The 16,096-nt window shown below is 43.7% G+C and overlaps 1 long non-coding RNA gene across 1 annotated transcript; it reads right to left on the reverse strand.

The window, feature by feature from the left end:
• Window positions 1-200: 200 nt before the first annotated feature.
• On the reverse strand, window positions 201-3,729 carry LOC134808825 (uncharacterized). The gene is made up of 3 exons (XR_010152643.1): window positions 3,611-3,729; window positions 1,876-1,944; window positions 201-289 (listed from the first exon to the last, which is right to left on the reverse strand). It is a non-coding gene; the product is annotated as an uncharacterized LOC134808825 (long non-coding RNA).
• Between the last annotated feature and the right edge of the window lie 12,367 nt (window positions 3,730-16,096).

Genomic DNA, 16,096 nt, shown 5'->3' on the forward strand with positions numbered 1-16,096 from the left:
AAAAGAGAGGCGGCCGGGCATGGTGGCTCCTAGCACTGTAATCCTAGTACTTTGAGAGGCCAATGCTGGTGGATCACTTGAGGTCAGCAGTTCAAGAGCAGCCTGGCCAACATGGTGAAACCTCATCTCTACTAAAAATACGAAAATTAGCTGGGTGTGGTGGCGCATGCCTGTAATCCCAGCTACTCAGGAGGCTGAGGCAGGAGAATCGCTTGAACCCGGGAGGCGGAGGTTGTAGTGAGCTCAGATGGTGCCACTGCACTCCAGGCTGGGCGACAGAGAGAGAGACCTGGAAAGGAGAGGGGAAGGGGAGGGAAGGAAGAAAAAAAAAAGGAAAACAGAGGGAGAGAATATTAGCTTTCTCATGTGGTTGTTGCAAGGATTAAATGAGACAATGCTTGCAGAATCACATTTTACTGTATTTATCATCATATTGACAGAGCATTCTGTCTCCCTCGTCTCCTTCCTTCCCCTTTGTGTCTGCCTCTATGGAGACCTGTTCTTCTCTCTGCAGTTTGTCAGTTCATCCCCACGCAATACTTATCAAGGACTACCATGAGTCAGAGATTCTGCCAGCACTGGGCACAGAAGGAAGAAGGCCTTGTCTGGGACATCATGGTGCTTAAAGTCTAGAGAAGTCAACAGGGTGATTCGGGAGGCACAGTTGGGCCATAGGAGAGAGAACCCTGCCTAAATTAGGCACCAGAAAGCATCTAGTAATAAAAGTGATATCTGTGCTGACACCTATGGAACATGCAAGTATTAGCACAGGAGACCAGGACTGTGTTCCCAGCAATGGGACAGGCATGAGTGAAAACCAAGAGGTGAATGGCACAGACCACGGAAGGGTGGAGAGAGAGGTTTAATTGTGACTGGATCTTGAGTTATAGTGTGGGGCTAAAAGGCAAGACTCAGAGTGGGCAGGGGAGAATGCAGCAGGATTGAGAGACCACGCCTAGGGTAGGGAAGGCAAAGAGATCCATGTCCCCTGAGGTCGGTCCATTCCTGCACCTAACACTGAGCTGAGCCTTGAGGATGTAGCAGGGGAGGAAACAGAGCAGCTCCCTGATTCCATGGCCTTCCAGTCTCTCAGGGAGCAAAGCAAGAGGCATGGCTAGCATATATGAGGAGCTCCAAGCATAGGAGTTACCAGGGAATCAAGTGTGGGGCTCTGGATCACGGACCACAGGAGAGGCAGAGATTTCCAGTAGAGCCCAGCTCCTCGGGCTGCTCTGGAACTTTACAGTGGTCCATGCGATGTGGCCTCCCTGGGCTCTTACATCAGGGCTCACAGAGTCAGGAATGTGGGCTTTTCAATAAAAGTGCAGGCAAAGGGCCCACAGGGAGCCCTGGCTCAAATGAGCTTTTATAATTTTATGTGGAACATAATCACGTTTAGCCATGATCGAGGCTGCCCGTTACTGCTATTACAGCGTTTATGGTTCTAAGGGGGATATGAGACTTTGACAGTACGTGCTTGCAACTAAAAGCAACGGCGTGTGCTGAGGCTAGAAGCCACCTTGAAATGCCAGAAACACATAACTTAGGCTGATGTGCATTGCCTTTGCCTTTGAAAGCTGGACTGACAGGGCTAGGTGTTCACAGGTTCCAGAGAGGGTCCTCTCAGGAGGGACAGTGGGATCATAAAAGTAATAACCACCCAATATATGTAGGTTCTTTGCATGCTTTATGTATCATCTTCAGGATCCCTAAAGGTCTTTCCCATTCATTAGGCCTGTTTTCCATGTGTTGAAACCCAGGCTCAGAGAGCTTAGTGGTTTCTCCCAGAGGACATAGTCAGCAAGTGTGTTAGTTTCTTGTGCCTGCCGTAACAAATCACCACAAACCAGGTGGCTTAAAGCAATAGAAACTTACTCTTTCTCATTTCTCAGAGGCCAGAAGTCTCAAATTAAGGTGTGGGCAGCGTTGGTTCCTTCTGGGACCCTAAAGAAGAAATTGTCCCTCAGCTCCCATGGCTGCTGGCACTCCTCTGCGTTCCCTTGGCTTGCGGGTGCATCACACTATCTGCTCCTCCCTCCTCACGTGGCTTCTCTCTGCGTCCCTGTATCTTCTCGTCTTCTTTTAAGGATGCTAGCCATAGAATTTGGGCCCACCTTCATGTGGGATAATTTCATCTTGAGATTCTTAGCTGAGATTCTTAACTGACTATACCTACAAAGGCCCTCTTTCCAAATAAGCTTACCTTCTGGGATTCTAGGTAAACATGAATTTGGGGAGGACACTATTCAACCACGACAGTAAGTAATGGAGACAGGGACTGAGCCAGGCCTCTCTTGGTGCAGCCACCCACACACAGCACACATGGTTGGATGATGCTTCATTTGCTCACAGCCCCTCTGCTTCCCTGTGCTCCAGAGCGCCCACCCCCCCCCCCCACAGCTTTGTCTTACTTCCTCACTGCAAGCTGGCTCCAAACTACTTCTCTCTAGCACAGACCAGGTCTCTGCAGAACTCTCCTTAGCCAGGGACATAGAGAGCCCTGAAAGAGTCACAAAGCCCCCAGAAACCCTATAGGGAAACACCATGGTACAGAAAAGAAGCGAACCCTACTGCTCTTGGAATGTGACTCAACACTGAGTCTTAGCTCTGCTTCTCATAAGCTAGTGACTTTGGGTAAGTTCCCTCACCTCTCTGAGCCTCATTTTCCCTATCTGTAAATTGGGTACAACATCCCTTAGGTGTGCTTTTTGGAAATAATAAGCAGGTTAAAGGGCACACAGCTTCTGAAGGTTCCTGGCAAAGAGTAGGGGCTCATCAGATGTTTGCTGAATTTGAATCTACTTGCTTCTCTCAGTGACAGAGGGGGAAAGTGCGACCCCTAAAAAGAGAAAGGTTATTTGGGCTCCGTCAAGTACAAGATAATATATGGGAGTAGCTGTAGATATAAATGTACATGTATCAGGCACAAGCATACATATATACACATGCATATACCCCAAATGTGTTGAATCATTGTTCTGTGGAAATATCTATGCCCCGTTTATCGACCCATCCATCTCTTCAGTTGAGAGCCTATGCTATGTATCAGATCCCGTGTAAATGCCGCAATTACTTATAGTAGGTAAGTAAGTGCATTTAATCTTCACACCTAACCTTGAGGTCTCTAGTTTCATATCCTATTGTACTGACAAATAAACATAACTTCCCCCAAGTTGACTCACCCAGAAAGTGTCTGGGGAGCAGACAGCATGTGCAATTACCTCTTCCTGGCTGGGTCAGGAAAAAGTTGACGGAAAAGGTGGCATCTGAGTGGTGCCTTGGAAAGGCAGCAGCCACACAGCTCATGAATCATCTGTGGCTCACTATTTGGTGGAGGGAACATGGGAAACAGAGCCAGATAAATTCAAGTTCGTGCTCTGGCTCTGCCGCCAGCTGGCTCTGTGACCTTGAGGTACTGACTATATCTTTCTGTGCCTTTATTTATTTTGCATATGTTAAAAGTGGATGAGGCAGGATATGGTGGTTCACACCTATATTCCCAGGGTTGGAGGACTGCTTGAGGCCAGGCTGGGCAATGTGGCAAGACCCCATCTCTACAAGTTTTTTTTTAAGTTAGTGGTGGGGGGTGGGTGTGCATGGTGGTACATACCTGTAGTCCTTGCTACTGGGGGAGGCTGAGGCTGGAAGATCACTGGAGTCCAGCAGTTTGAGGCTGCAGTGAGCTATGATCACACCACTGCAGTCCAGCCTGGATGACCAAATAAGATCCTGTCTCAACAAAAAGTGGGGTGATAAGAGAACTCATGAGATAAATGTAGGTAAAAGGTATAAGGATAGAAAACTGTTTGGCAAGACCAGTTAAAGCAGAACGTGATGCACGGGTGTATAACAGAAATGCACATGCGTGTGCATGTGTGCATGCACATGTGTGTATGAAGAGACATGCACAGAATGTCCATTGCAGCACTATCCATAACAACTCCAGATGGAACTAACCCAAATGTTTACCTATAGTGAATATGATACGCTATGCTATATTCACATGATGGAATACTTTAGAGCAAAAACAATGAACAAAGTACAACTACCAGCAACAATATAAGTGGATCTCGCCTATATAATGTTCATCAAAAGAAGCCAGTATGTACTGTATGATTCCAATTACATAAAATTAAAACACAGGCAAAAACTAATATATGGGGTTAGAATTGGGGTTAGTGGCCTGGACACAGTGGCTCACGCCTATAATCCCAGCACCTTGGGAGGCTGAGATGGGTGGATCCCTGGAGGTCGGGAGTTTGAGACCAGCCTGGCCAACATGGTGAAATCCCATCTCTAAAAATACAAAAATTAGCTGGGCATGGTGGCACGTGCCTGTAATCCTAGCTACTCAGGAGGCTGAGGCAGGAGAATGACTTGAACCCAGGAAGTGGAGGTTGCAGTGAGCTGAGTTCATCCAGCCTGGGTGACAGAGTAAGACTCTGTCTAAAAAGAACTGGGGTAAGTGGTTTCCCTGGTAGGGGTGAGAGTGAGGGTGGAAGATGGTGAGAGGATGTACCTGGGGCATTGGCCACATTGACCTGGGCACTGCTCCCAAAGAGTTATGTCTATGAAACTCCTCGACCTGTAGAATTATGACCTGTGCAATTTATATACATATATACCTGTAAAATATTTTAATAAAAGTTTTTTACTCATATGGCACAGCAGCTGGCTTCTAGAACATTTTCAGCAAGTGCAAGTTTTCTTTTCTTGAATGATTGAATCATCTTGAATGATTGAATCACAGTCTCTCCAAGAAAAGAGCCCTCCATCTGCATATGATGTTCTCAGTGACATCAAGCCACTGGGGCACTCACAATATGGGGAAAGGAGCCATGCAAAGGGCCAGGAAGGCACAGGAGAAAGGTCAGAATGTTGGAAAGGAAGAAGGGAGGCAGGCAGGGGTCTTTCTCATATCAGTTTAAGTCTCTGTGAGTTCCCGGAGCAGAGATTCCCTGATGAATATAAAAGTAGGCATCTATTAATGGTGCCATCTATTTTTTTTCCCCAAAGTTTTGAAAATCAACCTGGACTCTCAGCAGTATCATCCAAATCTCTGCAGATCAAGCCATTGCCCACCTGGCCAGCTTCCCCTCTGCAGCCTTTTTTTCTCACCCCCAGATAACCAGTCACACTGACCTTTGCCTGGCTTCCATATCTCCAGTTCTCAGCTTAAATAACAACCCCGCCTATAATCCCAGCACTTTGGGAGGGCAAAGCAGGTGGATCACCTGAGGTCATGAGTTTGAGACCACCCTGGCCAACATGGTGAAACCCCATCTCTACTAAAAATACAAAAATTAGCTGGGTGTGGTGGCACTTGCCTGTAATCCCAGCTACTTGGGAGGCTGAGGCAGGAGAATCACTGGAACCTGGGAGGTGGAGGTTGCAGTGAGCCCAGATCGCACCATTGCACTCCAGCCTGGGAGACAAGAGCAAAACTCCCTCTCAAAACAAACAAAACCCTCAGGCCACAGTAACTTCCTCCTCCTAAAGGACTCTTTTTCATACATCTGTGTTCTTTTGTCACTTTGGAATTGTCTCAGATTTTAATTCATTAACACTCATTTGTCTCCATTTGTCTCTTTTCTTGTTTATTTTCTGTTTCCTCTTCTACCAAGTTCATGTCCACCATTAAGTGTATCATTGCCCCTCTCCAGTGAAAGCCAGCAAGCAACCTTCACACAGCAGCCTTGTAAAAGATAGTCCTTGAATACATGGAATCAAAGGCATCATCTTAAGTTTGTTCATAGAAACAATAGATTTTCTCCTCCCTTAAATGTTTAAACAGCAAGAGTATTTTCACACAGGTAATTCCAGATTATACAGATCCTCAAAATCCTAAGTTATTGTAGAAGGGTGTTTGCAATACAGGGGTTAGAAACTATAACGCAGGAACCAGAAAAGATGTGAATGAATGACAGAGGGCCAGGTGGGAGTGGTGGGGACAGCAGCAAACTGAAAGCCAGTATATGACCAAGCAAAATTCAGCAACTGCCTGTCAGTTCTGTCCAGCTGCTCTCATTTTGGAGTGCAGATGTCTTGTTGCCAGATCCCTCAGTTTTCTAAGAGAGGACATCAAAACCCCACATTTTTAATGTCAACTCTACCAGTGTTTTAATACTGGTAATGCATTTAGCATTTCTTAACAAGTGTCTACCCAGTGTACAGCAAACTATTTCTGTAGGCTGCCTGCAGTTGACATCCTCCATTCTGACCCTCGCCAAGCATTTCAGAAAAGGTAGACAGGCCTGCAGAGAAAGCAGATGGCTCATCACACATCACACAGTGAGTATGTGGCAAGGCGCGGTCTGGAACGCAGGCTCGGAGCTCAACGCAGTTTCCACTTCACCCACAATGAGAAACACCTCTGTGCACACATTTGACTTAATTGAGATAAACCAGCCATCATAAAATTAAATTATGTCTCAAATTAAACATACTATATGGAAAAGATCCTCTCTTTATTAGCATTAAATGAAAGCCCATAGCTCACTTGTAAGAGCCCATCACAACAATCTTAGGGAAGAGGAAGAAGGCTATTTCCACATTTGACATTAATTTCCAGCCAACCTGGAGTCAGGGTGTCCCTACAAGGTGCTGTGTTGGAAAATGCTCCATTGTGAGACCTGAGCCCTCGCTGCTTGCAGCAGCCCCTCTTTAATTCTGTCTCAGCAGCTCGGGCCTAACCCTGTTATAGAAAAAGTAATCGTAAATCTGCATGAAGTTTCTGATGATTAGTTTTGCTTGGAATTGGGCCAAAGAGTCAGACTTTTGCCAATTGCATATGTACATGTAAGTTCTTTCAAGAAAGAATTTGTTAATCCTTCCCACTAGGCTGAGGGTAAGGAGTTGAGGGGCCTCAAGGAGGAGACACTCTCCCTGACTTGACTTTATGCTGAAAGGTTGTGCAGCCACCTTAGTAAATGCTCTAATGACAATATTGTCTCACTTTATCCTCACTGTGGCACAGATGGACACAGATTATAAATTTTTTAGACAGACGAGGAAGCTGAGACTAATTTTCGGTAACTCGCCTAAGTGTACACAACTAGAAAGATGTTACACTTGAGTCTGGCCCTGTCCTCTCTGATTGCAAAGCCCCTGTTGCACAGACACGCAGCTGACATGTACACATTATTCTATATCAAATGATGCCAACTACTACATTTTACCAATTAGGCAGCGGTGAATGATCCATGCTGCTGATATCATCTACCTGGCTTCCTTCCCCCTTCTTCTTAAAACTCTGATAATGTGCAGGGCATGATAGCAGTTGACTTAAAGAGGAGAATGAAAGAAATTAGAAAAGAGAAAAACCAGCCAATGGTAAAGCGGTTCCTATGCTATTAAAAATAATATTAAATAAAGAATAAAAGAATGTAAAAAGAAAAAAAAGTGCAAGAGCTCCAAATTACAGGTATAAGGATTATTTTAAATTTCATTTAATTAACCAGTGCTCCATTTTGACAATGAACAGTGGGTTTTTGATGGGTTACAATGACTTTAGAAATTAGAAGATAGTAAGAAAGCAGTATGCTGACGTCGACAGTCAAGGGCTTGGGTTTCAGGCAATCAGGGCTTAGACCTATTCTCACCCCTCTCTACATTCCTGTCATTTGACACATTACCTCATCTCAACCTGTGTACGCAGAATAACGACGGCATTCCCTGGTAATCGATTAAATTTCCAATCTAGTCAGAAGCAGGAAAACAGAGGCCTTCAGAAGGGAATTCCCACAGGCTTTAAATTGACCTCCTATTTGCACCCGCACCCATGTACCCCACCTTCTTCTTGTTAGTAGGACTTGGAACCATAGCTACCCGATTCTGAAGTCCCCTAGGGTATGGGAATTGGAATTTTAAGATGTTACTGTATTAGCATTGCGGATTTTGTTATTGCAAATGTGAAAGAACTTGCCATTCCAAAGTTGAGATAGCTTGATTTTCAGGCATTTTTTTCAGGCATTTGAGTTCTCTCCTGATGGCTGTGGGACCACCAGGCAGGAATCACTTACAAGTTGTGGACATCTGTGAGAACACACACACACACACACACACACACGTGTGCTGGAAATTCTAGCAGGGAAGATGCAACAATCCCACCCTTGTTGCAAGGCATCTCCGGCCTAAGTTCATTTGGGTAACAATGTGGAATTGAGAATCAGGCAGACTTGGTTCCAAGACACTCACCGGAGGAAGCCAGAGTGTGTGGGTGCAGATGCAGGAGGGAAGGTAGAGTGAAAGCACATGGACGTCCTCTTCTGATGGTTTCTATTTTACCACTCAGTGCTACAATAGGAAACTGATTTCTTACCAGGGGAGAGGATGGGGGCAAAGAGAGGAGACTGAGTTTAAAGAACAGAATGATTCATCTTTTTAAGCTATTGTATTCCCACCAGATGAAGGACAGAAAAGCAACTGTCATTGAGCAGGTTTAGGTCATCACATATTTGGAGAGCTTTAAGAATCCTTTACAGACCATCTTTCTTCATTTTACAAACAGAAAACCAAGTTCTGAAGAGAGATTAAATGCTCCCTCACTTCTTGGAATGGATTAAGGCAGTGGTTCTCAACTAGGGGCTATTTTGCCCCCTGTCACAACCCCTGCTCATCTCTACAGGATACGTGACAATATTTGGAAATGTTTGTTGTCACAATTGGGGAAGGGGAGAGGGAGAGGTATTGCAACCAGTATGTGTTGACTAGGACCAAGGATGCTGCTAAACATTGTATAATGCATGAGATAGCCCCCACCACAAAGAACAATCTAGCCCAAAGTGTGTCAAGAGTGCATAGGTTAGAATACCCTGAATCAAACTGACATTTAACTTGTACAAAGCCATATTACACTCTCTAAACAGCCTGGGCATTTGGTCAACCAAAAATCTTTGAATACTCCCTCTCTCCAATTGCTTGTGACCCCATAGTCCTTAAATAATTGACTGCTCTAGAGCTTACCATGTGTCCTTAGAGTTCTTGATTCCTATCTTGGAATAGATAGGAATCTGGCACCTCTATCTGGCACCTCTAACTGCCAGATAGAGGTGCATGGCTGAATCAGGAAATAATAAAAGTTACGTTTTCAAGTAAGAGAGACCCTGAAATAAAAGCTAATAGAAAAACTGAATCTTCAAGGGTGTGTTATGAGTTTAAATGAACTATGAGCTAAAATAAACTAGCTTGATCTCCCAACACAAATGGCAATTGTGGGTTGAATTTAGTTTAGGTATGCTGCAGTTGTAGGTAAACACACTGAATGCTAATGGTTTTATAATAGTCTTATTAATTCACCCTTCGTAGTTAATGTTTAAGATAAACTCTGTGTCTTTAGAGTAATTTATGCATTCCACTTTTAGAGAATTCCAATTGAATGAATATGAACCTAATCATTTTACACAAATGTTCTCCAAGGAGGGAGAGGAAAGTATGAACCGGGCAAAGACTCCCCACTGCTTTATTCATAATGGATCAGCCAATTCATTCCTTATTAATTTAATGGAGTACAAGTAAGCAGCGTAACAGCTTGAGTTTAGGAGTGTTTCACAAATGGGGCTTTTTGTCTGTAATCACTTAATCCTGCAGGCTAGGCCTCATAAATTGAATAAAAGAGGGAACTGGGTTTTAATTAAGTCCAAAGAATGAGGCTGCATCAAAAACACAACCACCACTGACAAACACAGGGGTGAAGTGTGTTTGGTTAATATCCCATGCTAAGAGCATCCTGGCCCTGGGAGCCCTGACGGGAACCTTTTGATGTTGAGCTGGAGGGGAAATCCTTTCCTCATCATGGGCTTGCATCCTGAAGGGCAGTGAGAAGAAAGCCCATGTCTCTGAGCTCTTACCAGCCCAGGCCTCCCCACAAAGCTGATGCTCAAGCAAAAAAGGCATTCCTGCCCCTGGTTTTGCATCTGTCCACATCTGGCTGGGAAACAGACTTTCTGAACAGGAGCCCAGTCCAGAGAAAAGGTGAATAATCCTTTCCCAGGATCTTGTGTGCCCTATTGGAAAGAATCTGGACTTCTAAGCCAGACAGACTCAGATTCAAATCTCAACTGCACAATATAATAGCTACAGGTCCATGAATAGGATGGAGATAATGCTTTGCTGGGTTACTGCTAAGATAAAGTGAGTTTATGTGGTCAGGCGCTGTGCAAAATGAGTGCCTCATTGAGGATGTTCAATGAAACGCAGTTAGCATCATGGTGATCATCTCCTACCTAAAGTAGAAATGTCCTTTTATAAAAACTGCAATAATAAGCCAAAATGGAAAACATTTCTCCATCCTTTCCTATAAAATTTCCCAGAAACCTCCACTTACTGAAGCCTTGGTGGATGACTCTACTTCTGAAAAACTCCACTCAAGGTCCCTCGTGGGAGAGCTTGTCTGCCCCATGGGAGGGGAGGCAGAATAATGGCCCCCAAAAGTGCATACATCCTAATTCCTGGAACCTGTGAGTGTGTTACCTCGCCTAGCAAACACGAAGACTTTGTGGATGTGATTGAACTAAGGATCTTAACCTGGATTAGCTGAGTCATCCCAAGACAATCACAAGTGATGATAAAGAAAGAATGAAAGAGACAGGAGAGTCAGTGTCAGAGGGATAGAGAGTGGGAAAGGCACCAATGCTGGCTTTGAAGATGGAGGGAAGAGCCATGAGCCAAGGAATGCAGGCAGCCTCTAGATGATGGACAAGGCAAGGAAGCGGATTCTCCTCTAGAGCCTCCAGAAGGAACACTGACCTGCAGACACCTTAATTTCAGCCCAGTGAGACCCAGTTTGGGCTTCTGACTTCTAGAACTGAAAGATAAATTTGTGTCATTTTAAGCCACAAAGTTCGTGGTAATTTGTTACAGCAGTCATGGGAAACTAAGTTTCTATTTCTACCAAGTCTATTAAATGAACTATGTTTCATTTCTACTTTAAGTATGAGTGCCCAGCCAAACCACCCAAATCCCAGGGGAACTGTACTGTTTCTTTGGAAATAAGAATCTGTCGGATGAGTTCAGCCTTGTTCTTTAGTCGACATACCGATTATGATTTCTAGTTGTCTAATTTAAGATTATGAACTCCTCCATGACAAGCACAGAGACTACTATCAGGCTCTGTTCACACCAGAGTCCCGCACATGTTTAAGAAATTTTACTGATTCAAGAGAAGTGCTAAACTGCAAATTTTCTGGGACTATGAATTCCTCAAAGAACAGCTATCATTGTAATAGAAGGAGCTCCCCTCTTAATAAAAACAGCAGAAACAACATCAGCCAGGAGGTCTACCACAATGAGGATGACGTGGACATCTTATTGAACAACGTACGTGGATCATACCATTCCCATCATTTATTTGTCATTCTCACAAAAGCCTCACATCATGTTCTGAATGCCTATTTTACTAATGAACACACTGAGAGGTTAATAATTTGCTGAATCAATATTCATACTCAGTGTCCTTTGATCCCAAAGCCCTGGATTTTTTCACTACCCAGAAAACTTGAGAATAGATGCTAGTTTTGCATAAAGTCATTTAAACTATTTTTGTATGATTATGATATTCATCTCATTAAAATTTTAGGAAAATTTTTAAGAAAAAAGATAAGGAACATTGTTTTAAATTCTGCCAGAAAAGATAACACTCTCCCATCCTTTTTGATAGGAACCAGACAGAGGACGAGAGTCCACATGCTGAACCACTTAAATTCACATGGCGGCTAAGAAGACAAGAGTTTCGGCAGGCATAGAGGCTAAGAGAGTTAAGAGAATCCTCCTTGCCTAGTACAGTCCCGAGAGAATCCTCCTTGCCTAGTACAGTCCCAAGCTGCATCATAACCAGATGAAATGAAAAAGTTTTTTCTCCCAATCAAGCCAGCAGGAGTGCAAGGGTCTATGGTACCTGGGGACAATGCACCACGCTTACACCCTCTCTAGCCACATGTATGCTACTGCGGAATTGGCAAAGATAGGTATGTTCCCATAGATGCGGCATGCATACAGACAGGTGCCTGGAAACCACAAGCCCCTCCAAGGCTTTCCTGTGCTAAGCCTGATTTACGAGCTAGTCACCCATGCCTGACTCAAGTCCAAGATCTGGGCTGAACAGCCTCTTCTGCATTTTCTGATGTGTGACGCCTACTGTGTGCCCCTTCTGGGCGCCTCATGACTCCTGCCAGTCCTTTCATGGGTGGAGGCTTTGAGTGATTCTCGAGAACCAGGAGAGTAAGGAGTGACTTATATAGGATCAGAATAACCATGCAACTACATCCCAGGAGCTGTGTGCTCAGTGGGTGATTAAATGTGTTGTTTTCTTTGTATCCTCAGTTGTCTACTCAGAGCTCTTTTATTAAAGTTTGTGTAATGCTTCCTAGCCATTAAAACAGCATTTCGTAAATGGGCTTACTTTGGGAGGCTGAGATGCCCAGAAGCATGGAGGCACCTGTCTTGGGTGGAGACACCTGAGGTATTATTTACAGTTTTATGTATTAAACAAACAAACCTGACACTCCTTTTCTAGTCCAGAGTGCAACCCTTTTTAGTCATCAACCTGGGGGAGAGATCTCTTCTGCACATAAAAGTATCCCCACAGCATTGTGATCACACTGGAGAAAGTGGACGGGATAAAGAGAAGGAAGGACGTTTTGCTGAGTGCCTTCTATATGCTGTTCGCTCTGCTGAGCTTCAAGTTTCTCAAATATAAATGGGAGAGAGGCTGGGCGCGGTGGCTTACGCCTGTAATTCCAGAACTTTTGGAGGCCAAGGCGAGCAGATCACAAGGTCAGGAGTTGCAGACCAGCTTGGCCAACATAGTGAAACTCTGTCTCTACTAATAATACAAAAATTAGTTGGGCATGGTGGCACGTGCCTGTAATACCAGCTACTCGGGAGGCTGAGGCAGGAAAATTGCTTGAACAGGGACCTGGGAAGCAGAGGTTGCAGTGAGCCAAGACCACGCCACTGCACTCCAGCCTGGGCTACAGAGCGAGACTCTGTCTCAAAAAATAAATATAAATAAATAAATGAGGGAGAACCATGATTCATAGGGTTCTTAATAATGAAGATAACAATACCAATGCCAATAACAACTGTCAGATATTCTGCATGCTGGACATTGTGCTAATTCTTTCCATGCATTTTCTCACCTAAGCCTTACAACATCCCGGAGGGATAGGTACGATTTTACAGATGAAAAGACTGAGGAACAGAGTTTAAGGAAATTTCCCAAGACTGCAGAGCTACTGAAGGTCACAGACACTATTTTGTCCTTCAGTGGTTAGTCTTCTAGAGCCCATAAGCTTCACCTCTGTGGTATCTGCTTCCCATTTTGCAGGCACCACATGTCCCACTATTTGGGATAATATAGTAAAATGCATAGTACAGTCTTCCCACTTCAAAGCAGCACTATAAATGGAGACTAAGAGTTCATCTAACTGGAGATGGCAAAGAAGGCTTCCTGGAGGAGGTGGCCCCTCTAGTATCTTGCTTTTCCTACAAGCACCCCATAGGCCCATCTTTGGGAGGTTGGGGTGGGGGGCACATAGGTGCCAGGTTGAAAAAGTGTTTCTGTTCCTTCCAATGAAGAGAACAGAAAGAGGTCCAGAGAGAGAGAAACATACAGGTGTCCTCCAGCTTTCAGAACCTGAAGGCTGATTTCAAATAAGTTGTGCCCATTTGGGGCTGTGCCTAGAGGAAGAGAATGTTGGAATCATTCTCTTCTCTTCTTGTGCAACCACTTTTAGAGGCAGCTTGAGAAGAAAGTTTAATCAAAGTGGTTTTCAGACAGTGACGAACCTGAGTCAGGCCCCCACACCTGTGAAGGCCACGCTGTTCAGACTTCCTATAACATCTCTTATGTAGATATTCTGTAGAATATAGATAGGTAGATAGGTATATATTGAAAAATATCAACTCAGGAATCATTTTCTCTCTGATAACTGTTGAAAGAGCCTCTTTCATTAATAACAAATCCTTTTGTTTCTGCCTTGCCCCTCCAACAACAACAAAAAAATTTAAAAAGAATACGAATGCCGATTGGCCTTCACTCAAATGCACTTTTTTAAACCTAGGACTGCCTTCCTTATCCAAGTAATGGCTTTCAGACAGATTATAAGATCTTGTACCCAATTAAGCAAAAGATTAGAAGAATAAGGACACACTGAGAAAACACGTGCTGCCTCTTTAATGTCTCAGGTTTTCTTTAAACATAAAATTATAGCACAATGCACAAAAGGACGGCGGCATTATCCTTTCTCACAATACCCAGCCAACTTTAACTTGCCTCAAGTGTTATTATAAGAAATAGAATTTACTGCTATGGACTTCTCTTCAATACCACTCCTTCCCTGTTTAATGAAATGTCATTATTCCAATACAAACCCTTTCTTTTTGCAGCCTGTTCCCCCCCCCCCGACCCAACCACTATATTTCATTTCCTGCAGTTACGTGATATTATTGCCTTTTTTCCACAGCTATTGATTTAGGTGTGTATGGTTATTACAATGCAAAATAAAACAGCTCCCCCATCCATTCTACCTTGTACCATTGAACATTAACTTAATTTGTTTCAAATCTGCATTTGATTTGGCAAGGAAACCATTTATCTTTATGAAGAAAGCCCTCATAAAGTAGAGAGTTTAGAAGATCACTGCTTTAAAAATTTAATAGCCTTGTGTCTTATAAACTAGAAAAATGAATTAAACCCTCAAATAGTATATGTCTCAATGTAACCTTTTTGCATTTCATACTATGTTTAATTTATTACATTCTGGAGGAGGAAAAAAGTTACAGGACAGATCGCAGCATGTGGCTTGCTTCAGCATCTCATGAATAAAGTCAAGGTTTACCACTCATAAGCAGTGTGATTCGCAGGAATTCTTGTTCATCTCATGCTGAAGTTGACATTGCAATTTCAGGTGCTGCAAGAATGGGTTTTGTCCAGGGTTTTTCCATGGTAAAAGAAGGGGCCCTCTCCCTGGAACACTTGAAGTGCAGCCTGAGGGTAGAGGGAAGGAAGGGGGAAAGTAGAGCTAATAAAGGTATAATGACGCTTTTAAAAGATTCAGAAATAAGAAAATGCTCCACTCAGAAGTAACAGGGTGCCTCCAAGAGGATGAGAAACAGTGTCTGAGCTTAGGTCTCAGAAACGGCCAGAAGATACTGGTATCAATGCCAAAAATAGCATCACGTGGGCTCTTACATATGTACTGCCAATAGATACTCACAGTTAAAAATAAATTTAAAAAGAAATAAAAAGAAAGGACTGAGGCTGCAGCCCTTGCTATCTCTCTTTATTGCAGACCTTCTTTTCTTTCTTGCTGCCTCCATCTGTGATATGTGTGGGTAACACAGGTTAGTGGGAGATCAAGTTTAAAGAATAGAAAATTATCAACTTGACAACTTTCAGTTGAATGAAGATAATAGTTCAGTTCATACTTTAAAGTGTAGGGTAAGTCCACCATCATCACTACCATCACAATCATCACCCCCAGGTCTATGACTACTACCATCACTATCACCACCATCATCACCAACACCATCAGCACCACCACGGCTACCACCACTATGACCATCACCACCACAGCACCACCATAATCACCAGTACCACCATTATCATCACTACTGCCAATGCTATCACCATCATTACATCCGTGCTACCACCACCTTCACCATTACCATCTCATAACTACCAACATCACCACCACCACCATCACTACCACCAACCATACAATCACCATCATCATCATCATTACCACCAGAGATACCACCACTACCATCACCATCACTGTCCCCCCACTACCACTATCATCATCACCACCACCAATACCAACACCATGACCATCATCACCACCAGGGCTACCATCATCATCGCCATCACAAATACCATACTTTTATATATCCAATATGCTAAACTCTCTCCTTCAAAAATTCAACAGTATTGAATTGCAGGTATCCATCCCTTTTTGCCAGAGAATTTGGGAAGTTGCAGGAATGGAAAGTGAGTTGCTCGATGTCACAAAGCAAGAGCCAAGATACGAATTCAAGTGTTTCTCAGTCGCAAACCATGTTGCATTTTTTTGTATGCTTTCACTAAACCACTTCAATC

Source organism: Pan troglodytes, chromosome 18 (assembly GCF_028858775.2).
Source record: "Pan troglodytes isolate AG18354 chromosome 18, NHGRI_mPanTro3-v2.0_pri, whole genome shotgun sequence".
NCBI classification, from domain to species: domain Eukaryota; kingdom Metazoa; phylum Chordata; class Mammalia; order Primates; family Hominidae; genus Pan; species Pan troglodytes.